We start from the raw sequence: 9,816 nt of genomic DNA on the forward strand, positions 1-9,816 counted from the left end.
ACTATTCAGAATTGATTCTCCTTCAATTCTCTTCATCACTAAAGGTCTCCACATACCCCAACATAAACCTACTCCGTTGGTTTTGCGGGCTCACCAACAAACCTTTACAAGGTGATTAATAAAAGAAGGAAGAAAGTTTAAGCTCCTAGATGAGCAAATATAACAATTATAATCTACAAAGAAGAGTTTAGAGAATAGTTATCGCTTGATGAGACTTCTCTCTTCTTTGTCAAGAATGCTTCACTCTTCAAGGGTGGATGGAGTTCTTAATGTCTCTTGGAATCTGCTCAACCACTTTCTTTTCACTCTTGAATGAAGCACTTGGATGAAGAAGATTAGGGCACTTGTCTTTCTTGTGTAATCTTTGATATTTTTTAAAAGGATGTTTTCTCTGATGAATAGTGTCACTTTAAATAGTTTCCTTCATCCATTGGACAAGCCCCAATGGTTAGAATTCAAAAACTAGCCGTTACTCACTGTTGGAAGGTCAAAAAGTACTTCTGCAGAACTAGCCGTTATGCTTCTGCCCGTGCTTGGGTCGACTCAACTTTTACTGGGGTCGACCCAACTTTCACTTAGGTCGACTCAACCTTTGCTAGGGTCGACCCTCTCATAACCATAGAACCTTGCATTTCAGCCTTCCTTCACTTGGATCGACTCAACATCTTTTTGGGTCGACTCAAGGTTCAGTTGGGTCGACTCAACTTTCACTTGGGTCGACCCTCTCAGGATTTCCAGAGAACCTATTTTTGAATGTCATTGCCTTTGGGTCGACTCATGTTAACTTAGGGTCGACTCAAGTTTGGGTCGACTTAAGTTTCATTTGGGTCGACCCTCTCAGTGTTTCTAGAGAACTGTTTTCTTGAGGCTTGAGAGGCTTGAGGTTTGGGTCGACTCATTCTTTGCTTGGGTCGACCCAACTACTGTTCTTCCGTGCCATTTTTGCAGAAGTGTGCCAGATGCTTTCTTGATGTGCCGGGGTCGACTCAATCAACCTTGGGGTCGACTCAATCCATACTTTGCTGCAACTTAAGGTTAGATTCATCCATATAAACAATGAAATGCATCTTTATCTTATTATGCTAATGTACTGAGAGTAACAGACTTATAAATGATGTATCGAATTAACTTGTAACATACTCTTGATTATTGTATTAATCATCAAAATACCACTATCATCCTCACTTTTATTTTTTTTAAAAAAATAATAAAACTTACTGATGCTTTATAGCACTGCAATATTATAAAGCAGACGATGCTTCAAAGCATCACCAAAGAAAGAAACAAACAATGCTTCAAAGCATCATTATTAGCTAGTAACGCTCAAAAGCATGGTTAGAGACCAGACATGCGGTAGTCCGGCAAGACGCTAAACCACACGACATTTTTTAAAAGAGTCATTCGTTAGTGATGCTTTTAAACGCCGTTCGCTCAAATGATGCGACTAGTAAGCATTGGAAAGCTTCTCTTTCATGCTTGCATCGCCGATGCTTCTTCGATATTTTCAATAGCAGTCGGACGTCATATTGCGACACATATAAACATCGGTGGATAACTCAAGAAGCACAGGCAATGCCATGTTTTTTTAAAGTGTTGCATGAACCAGTTCATGCGAACGTTTATGGTTGATATTAAGGGTGCAACATGTATCCTATCAAAATAACCGTTTTTATATTATCAAACAGTGAACTTAAACTGCATCCTATCATGAAGCCCCTTGTTTTCTATCACAGAAAATATTTATTGATGATGTCTTGTTGTAGATCAATGCAAGGAAATATTTTTTCCGATCGAAGAGATTACCGCAAGGCTCCACCTTAGAATCCAAGAAAAGCTCAGCATCTTGGGCATGACCACACGTGGCACCATGCCGTGTAAAGTATCGGTCCTAATATGACATGCTTTAAGATTGCATTTTTCTTACTTCTAAAACAATTTTTTTTAGATAACAAGAATAACGAAGGAATATTTATTATCTAATGTATTTATTTCAAAAGTCTAGAATAACTATATCTTGAGAAAAAATAGATGGTGACAGCTGATCAAGCTTGCCGAATTCTGCCATCCAGGATTATGGATAGTATTATGGATGGTTAGGAAACTGGTTCTTCTCTCCAAAAGAAAAAGAAAAATTAGCAAATGGTTTGGCATAATAGATCCTTTGAATAGCCAGCGGTCTATCTGTGTCCACTTTAAGCATGAAACCTCTATAGTGCGCAGTTTGTACTGTAGTTGTGTAACACTCGATGGCTGCCATCAAAAGATGGATGGTTATCAAACAAGATGGCCTTATACGCCATACACGGTGCATCGCAATTAATAGCCATCCATCTACTGATGGTAACCATCGAGCACTGCACAGCATTCTATGTTGTAAATCGAGCACTACGTACAAGGGATCCTGGATCATTCATTTTACTCATAGAAAAACAAAATAGGTTAAATATTATCCAAAAAATTTCTAAAATAAAAACTTGATATAGTCCCAAATTTCGGTCTCTGTTGCATCCCATCCCATCTGAATCTATCAAGCAGATCTAGAAGAACTTTTATTTCATCCATGAGGTCCTCTTGGCTATGTTGTCATATATGTGGTGGACTTGGATCAGTTCATTGCTTTTTTGCTTCTTGGATCATTAATGTTGGACTGAGACTGTTCTGATCCACAAGGGCGAGGCTTCAAATCCCACTTCTATCATTAATTTTTTCCTACCAAAAAAATAAATTAATGATAGAAGTAATGTTGGTTCCTTCAAAATAAATTATGATGAAACCTTTTTATATTTTTAAATTATTTGTAAACAATTGATAACATTTTGCACTTATAGATTTATTACCTTCAAAAACTGGTTGAAGTTGCATGCAAATGCCACCTTCAACATCAACTAACAGTGGTATTTCACCAATTTGCAGAAAGAAATATAAAAATCAACAATATTACCAAATAGGCCCCTCGGTGTTTCTTTCTACCTTTTTTTTTTCTTCCTGATGTTGAAGGTGCGCTATCCCACAAAGTTAGGTATGGAGCTTTTGTAACAACCCAGGACCTCACCCAAAATGGCTAGCCGAAAGGTATTATTTGGGTTCCTTGATCCTGTATAAGTACCCAAGATCTACCCAGCGAATAACCGATGTAGGACTAAACACACGCCTGCACGGGTCCTCACATACTCCCCTCGTTCAAATCCTGACGTCCTCGTCAGGCTAAGGGTTCAAATCCATTCAAATCTAATCACAAACATCACGATCGGTCCGTGGTCAACCCCAATGGATCCGTGCTGCAGTGTCTCCTAGTCCACATAAGTTATGGGCCGGATTTGCTCTGATACCATTTGTAACAACTCAGGACCTCACCCAAAATGGCTAGCCGGAAGGTATTATTTGGGTTCCTTGATCCTGTATAAGTACCCAAGATCTACCTAGCAAATAATCGATGTGGAACTAAACACACGTCTGCATGGGTCTTCACATACTCCCCCCGTTCAAGCTCTGACGTCCTCGTCATGCTAAGGTTTCAAATCCATTCGAATATAATCACAAACACCACGATCAGCCTGTGATCAGCTCCAGCAGATCCGTGCTGCAGTGTCCCCTAGTCCACATAGGTTATGAACCGGATTCGCTCTGATACCATTTGTAACAACCCAGGATCTCACCCAAAATGGCTAGCCGGAAGCTATTATATGAATTGACTAGTTAAGGTGATTATTATTTACTAGGCTGTCTAGCTCATTATATAATTTCTTGTTGTTTTACAGATTCTGAGAACTAACCTATCGGGGATTTAAAATGGGAGAGCGATTAGAAGAACTGAAGCACAAGTTATCCTAGATTAGGCTTTGTTTAAATTGATGTTTTATCTTTATTGTTCCGTTGCGTATTTAGACTTGTGAGACCTTATGACTTGAGTTAGTCAATGGAATAAGATTGCATTTATTTCTGTTGAATTAATTTAAAATTACATAATTGAGGTGTTTTGGTTTAGATGCCTTGCATGCTCGTGGGGAGAATTTTCTACGGGTGTGCGGCGGTTGGCGCGACCCCTGGCTCGCAATCTCGGGCCGGGGGCGTGACAACTTTTATGGTATCAGAGCAAATCCGGCCCATAACTTATGTGGACTAGGGGACACTGCAGCACGGATCCATTGGGGTTGACCACGGACCGATCGTGGTGTTTGTGATTAGATTTGAATGGATTTGAACCCTTAGCCTGACGAGGACGTCAGGGTTTGAACGAGGGGAGTATGTGAGGACCCGTGCAGGCGTGTGTTTAGTCCTACATCGGTTATTCGCTGGGTAGATCTTGGGTACTTATACAGGATCAAGGAACCCAAATAATAACTTCCGGCTAGCCATTTTGGGTGAGGTCCTGGGTTGTTACAGCTTTAATATCAGATGAATACTCTATCTTCAATAGCTAACAACAATGCAATAGAATATATATCCATGCATGGTTATTTGTTGAATTAGTACAATAGTGTTCTTTGGCGTTCGTTTAACATGTGTGAAGCCATCAAAGGGGTTGCCGGGGGGCGTATGTGCTATTTATTACATAAGTATGCACTGTTGGCCAAGGATCTTCTCAATCCTTGCTTGCTCAAAGCGAGGAAGAAGGTTAGCATCCTTCTACTTCAACAAATTTTAGCAGTGTTCTCGTGGGGACGTCCTCAAAATTAGCCTGGCTAGCTCAGCATGCTTTTTCGCTAATCTGGGCTCCAAGTTTCGACCCAATGAAACAAGTTGGGCTACGTTTTTGAGACCAGGTTCAAAAATGGGTGAGGCTTAAGCCTGCCATACCCAATTCCTACTCTGCTCTAACTCACATCAGTATATCACACAAGTAAATCATATTATAATATATATATATATATATATATATATATATATATAATCTAGTGTTGAAAATAAATGAGGAAAAGGGGGGCTTGAGTTTACATCGACCCAGCCTGAGCTCAGCCCAAGCTCGGTATTTATATAATATGTATAATATATAATGTTGATGATGATGATCATGATGATGATAATGTGGTGGTGGTGGTGGTGGTGGTAGAGATCCATATGAAGCCAGTCTCCGATTGTCTTCCCTTTCCCTTCCAATGGATAATGAGGGAGAGATAGGAAGCCCTAAAAAATCCCAATCCGTTCCTTCTAGGATTAGGGCTAGGGTTTTTTTTTCTTTTACCAACTAAACCAGCCACATTCACCTCTCTCTCTCTCTCTCTCTCTCTAATAACTATGATGCATTTTAATCAGACTCAACTGTTATAGAAGGCCTAATGATGAAAATAAAAGACTGATCACGATTATTTCTTCTCCTTTCAACAAAAGAGTTCAACAAATAGAATCTGTCTTATTTACTAGTCTCCTCTTAAAACTAAGAAATAATTACACTACTTAAGTTTGGAAAGATACTTAGTGGGAAAACACCTTTCTAAATTTTTGCTAGCTTAGTTAAAATTGCTTAGCATGAACATGGCTTCACAGTTGACCATTTGTCAAGTCTTCATGATCATAGCATATGGGATGTCAAATTTCAAGATTACATCACTGAATATCTGAATCTGAAAGTTTTTGCAATTAAGTCCAAGTTTATAGGTTTAAGGTAGCATAGAATTGTCTAGTCCCTATCAACTCTCTCTCTCTCTCAGACACACGCACGCCCATGCACTCAGAGACCAGGAAGGATGAAAGCCCGGCCAAATATTAGATTGAGGGCAAGACCGAAAAAAGATTCTTGTATTAACACCCAAGACTTCACCAACACCTTACCTTAAGTTTGTTTGTGCCGTCAGTAGGAAGACAAGATCAATATCTAAATTCTCGAGGTCTTGGGAACCGCTAGTTCCAGCAACCTGTTGGAGTATTTAGAGAGAGAGAAATAACAGAAACTTTCTAAAGAAAGCCTTCAATTAGCTTTAAATATAGTAAAATGCTTCCAATCTTTTTGGTAGTTGGTCCATCCTCATACTAGAGGAAAAAAAAATCAGCATCAGAGCCTGTTTGGCTATTCTTATTGCGCTGAAAATTTTGTTCATAGATTAGGCCGCCCATTTTAAGTATGGCCATGATCAAGCAATCTCCATAGATTTTTTTTTTGTCCTGCAACCCAAAGGTTGGGATCTAGGTTAGACTTAGATAGACTTTTAGAAAATACAAGCTAGATGGGCCAAGAGGCCTGATTCTTATAGAATTTTTAACCCATTTCTGTAGGAATATCCAAATAAGCCCTTATAGTTTTACTCTCCCTCTCTTTGATGTATTGGGCAACCAAGGGTTATCTTTGTTAGCACCAAAGGAATACCACTCTAGCTTCTCCAAGATCAAATATCAAGCTATGCTTACATGGTCGAACTTGCTCCAACTGTATTACCTCTTTTCTTCTTCTTTTCTTCATTGCAGTTATATAGCTAGCTGTGCTTTGTGCAACCTTTCTCTATGAAAGGGGGAAAACAAGATATTGGTAATGAAAGAGAATATGGATTTGGAACCACACTAATCAATGATAATAGCAAAATCATTTGATCAAAACAACCTATTGTATTGATGTGAGTTGGGTGCTTAAATATTACTTACCAAAAGTCTTGACATATAATGTGGACTTCAAAAGGTGAAAGAGAAAAAAGGAACATGAGGAGAGCTGACACTAAAATGCGGCAATTATCATATTTTATATCAATAGTACCAGTCCATTGTTCGCATGAGCAAACAGAACATTAACTCACCACTAAACACGGACACAACCATCGCTAACCATGTCCTCTCCTAATATTTACTAACATGAGAATCTGGCCTTGGTTTCGTAGCTAATCATCCATGTCTCACTTTATACACTCCTTCGAAAAAATACCGTAGCTTTGCTCTGTTCTCATCTTTAAAGTGAATTCGAAGAAAAGTCCATGAAACAAAAGAGGATGTATTTACCCAAGACTAGAGTTGTGCTACTCTGCCTAGATTTGATGCAATGCATTGGGTAATTTTCCTGGGAATTTTTCAGCATTTGATCTATGCCCTGGTTAAATGTTTCCATAATTTTTTTTTTTTTTTGAGGCACTGAACCGACGAGTCAAATAAACAAAACACCCCATGCAATTAACTGATCTGCCAAAGGTACATAAGTTAGTGGTAAAAATATTCTCTGATAAGTGGGAGCAACTTGCAGACTTGGCTCCAACCAGAACAAAATAATGCTACTCATTCAGTAATACAGTAATTTAGAAAGAAAAATGACGAATTAGAGGAGAACATAGCCGTAGCATCGGATCCTCAATAAGAATCAATCAAAAAAGGGCCAATGACAACGTCTGAAGGGACTTATCGCGACCCTAAAACCCCCCAAACTCGCGATTTAGCAAATAAAAATCTCCATCTCATGGGCATGGCACATGGTTCAACACTAGTTTGGAGGACAATAAATCTCCAGAAATTTGCAATCATGAACAGAACATGAAGGGATGTCCCTAATATACCAAGAGAAAAAAGAAAAAGTGTCCTAGATACTCGAATGCCAAGAAGCCACATCAATGTAAAAGGTATGAACCAACAAGAGCAACAAGAAGCAAAAGGCAAGCCACAACTTCATCCACCGTCCTGCCTGCGTTCACAAACAAATACAAATCAGTTCAATTACTATGTGCTCTTAGAATAACCCATGACAACCTTAGATCAAGATGTACCTTTGCTCATCCTATGGTATGTTTGTTGGGGTAAATCTGCCATGATCTGGTCTCGGCCCATGTTTCCAGGGACTGAAAACATGAAAGCTGCCATTACTAAAGCATGCAGCTTCATGGCAACCATATCGACGATGGAGTCCCCCTGAGAACAGTTTCAGGGAATTTCTCACTGAAAAAACTGTAGAAGAAACCAAGACAAGAACTACGGGAAATGGAAGGATTCATGTGGTATTTTGTATTTATATCTTATACAAACCACCAAACCAAGGATAATTTGGCGACTGCAGCTTTAGATGATGACTGGTGAAGGCTGGAAGGTCAGGGCGTGGACCGTTCGAGGGGCTTCTAGAAGTGGGATGATGGTCGGACAATGGACTTTTAACGGAGGTTGATGTGTGACAGCTGTCGCGTAAGTTGAGAAAAACACGGCAGGTGCTGGTGTAAAATAAACGTGGAGGGTGCTCCAACCTGGTTGGACGAAACTTATCCAGAAAAGCTTGTAGGGATATTTTCTTTCTAGATTAGAATTTAGAAGAGTAGGTTTCCCGGCTGCTTCTCCGAAGGCGGGACCGCCGCGGACATCATGTGAATAGAGAGTCATGCACGGAAGAAGCTGTTCAAACGGGCGGTCAAACACGAGTTGTTCCCGGGACCTCCCAGTTACATACCAAGAGCTGGACATTATGGACTCCATTGACCGCGGAAAAACAGGAGGAAAATTGTGGTAGAAAAAAATGAAATTTTCAAAAAAGAAAAATAAAAAATATTTTTTTATAATATTAAGATTTTTATATTTTGGCCTGTTTAGATGGTTAGACTGAAAATTCTATAAAATTCATAAGTTGGACGAGTATAATTAGTAAAATTATAACATTACTAGTTGGGCTAAACTTATATTTATAAGTACCTAAAAGTAGTTTTGGAGACGGCCGACCTGAATATAAGCCTAGCATAGCCAGTAGTATTATGATTTTACTAGTTGTACTGACCCAACTCACGAATTCTATAGGATTTTCGCCCAATCATTCAAATAGGTCCTTCAAAGAAAAGAAAACCAATATAGATATGAAAAAGTTCAATTTCCATCGGATTGAAAAATGAGATAATTCTTTTTTCAAAAATACCTTTAAACTTTTAGATATAATGCAATAATATCTTTTATTTTATCAAGGGCATAATAGATATTGATAGAGGGAAAAATAGATCGTCCAGCCCACAACTAAAAGGCCGTCCAGTTTCGGCCCAGTAAACATTAACAACGATCTGATGAATCTTCACCTCGGCCAAGGGCCAGCTCGCCCTTGGAAATCTGTCGAAAGCTCCACCAACTTTAAACGTTCGCCGACCCCCCGCCCCCCCGACCAAGTTCTGGGTACCTCCGGACAATCGCCGACCTGCCCGCAACATACGCTCCGACTCTCGAGCTCGGAGCGCTCTCCCGAGAACACTTTAGAATCCGGAAAACCGAGCTACTCATAGTATTAGCCAAGCCGACCTCGTCAAATGCATGACGCGACTATTTAACAAACTCGGCCTCATTAACGACCACACCCATGTGCGGGCCTACGCCCACCTACGTGGCCGTACTCCACCACACTGTCGTGTCCTATCTCCATAACTGGCCAATGGCAGTCAAACAGTACCCTAACTATTCCGGCCATACCCTGCTGTGACTGTCAACGCCCTACCGTTCTCAAGAACGGGCTGTATCGCATGTCACCAACCTATCTGAGCTGCACGCCATCCAGCTCAGAGCCATACCTCCTCATGATGGGGACTGACAGTACCTTCATCATCTGGACCACTCCACTGAGGCTATAAATAGCTCAGTCAGGTAATTCCTAAGGGACCCTTTTTGGGCTGGACCAAATTTACCCACTCTAACTTGATCGTCGGAGGGCCCTCACCAGGAACACTGGTGAGGCTTTGTGCAGGTCCGCGGCGGTCGCGCAGGAGGTGGCTCCCGTCTTCCCCTTTCCAGCTCCGGCAGCTCCTTCGGCTCCACCAGCGTGGTCACCCTCGGGCCAGATTTGAACCACAACATATTTGGGACTAGAAGGAGGGCCTGAGTCATGATCACAAGGATAATGAGCCAAGGGTCCCCAAACGCATCGAGCAGCCGAGAATCAATACCCGACGGCTC

At 40.6% G+C, this 9,816-nt stretch overlaps 1 long non-coding RNA gene across 1 annotated transcript; it reads right to left on the bottom strand.

The window, feature by feature from the left end:
• Positions 1–5,300: 5,300 nt before the first annotated feature.
• LOC113463520 (uncharacterized) lies at positions 5,301–8,393 on the bottom strand. Its single transcript, XR_003387869.4, has 2 exons — positions 7,674–8,393; positions 5,301–7,591 (listed from the first exon to the last, which is right to left on the bottom strand). It is a non-coding gene; the product is annotated as an uncharacterized LOC113463520 (long non-coding RNA).
• Between the last annotated feature and the right edge of the window lie 1,423 nt (positions 8,394–9,816).

Source organism: Phoenix dactylifera, chromosome 18, assembly GCF_051530095.1.
Source record: "Phoenix dactylifera cultivar Ajwa chromosome 18, Ajwa_hap1_PhDact_Kaust_v1.1, whole genome shotgun sequence".
NCBI lineage: Eukaryota > Viridiplantae > Streptophyta > Magnoliopsida > Arecales > Arecaceae > Phoenix > Phoenix dactylifera.